Below are 570 nucleotides of genomic sequence, written 5' to 3' on the forward strand. Positions count from 1 at the left end.
CCCATCCCCGTTTCGTCCCCGTCGGCGGGCGCCCGGGCCGGGGAACTTAAAATTGGAATGTCATATCATGGCCATCAGTGCAAGCAGGCAAGACAAAGACAACAACACGTCATCACCCAACAACAACAACAAGCGCCTTGCACTCTCCTCGGCAATATTAGCTGGTAAATATTTAATGCGGGCGCGCGCCGCCAGGGGGCGGTGGCGTCGCGTAGCCTCGGCTGGTCCTGGCCGGGGGGCTGCCTCCGAGGGGGGCGGGCCCGGTGGCGGGGGCAGGACCCCCCAGCAGTCGCACCTTTGGACGCGGCCCGCGCCCGCACGTCTGCCGCCCTACTTACGTCGAAATGGGCGCCGCCGAGCGTCGCCGACGTCGCCCCTCCTCCTTCGATTCGCGAGTGGAAGGAACAGCCCTCGCGCAACGCCGCCGCCGCCGCGCTGTCGCTGTCATTCCACCTGGGACTTCACTCCCCTCCGTTTCGACCCCTCCCTCTCTCGGCAGTCAAACGGCATCGCTTTGTTCATCATTTGGCGACTGATTTGCCGTGTGTGTATGCGCGCGCATATGCGCGA

This window comes from Frankliniella occidentalis, unplaced genomic scaffold (assembly GCF_000697945.3).
Source record: "Frankliniella occidentalis isolate FOCC.00 unplaced genomic scaffold, Focc_3.1 Scaffold39, whole genome shotgun sequence".
NCBI lineage: Eukaryota > Metazoa > Arthropoda > Insecta > Thysanoptera > Thripidae > Frankliniella > Frankliniella occidentalis.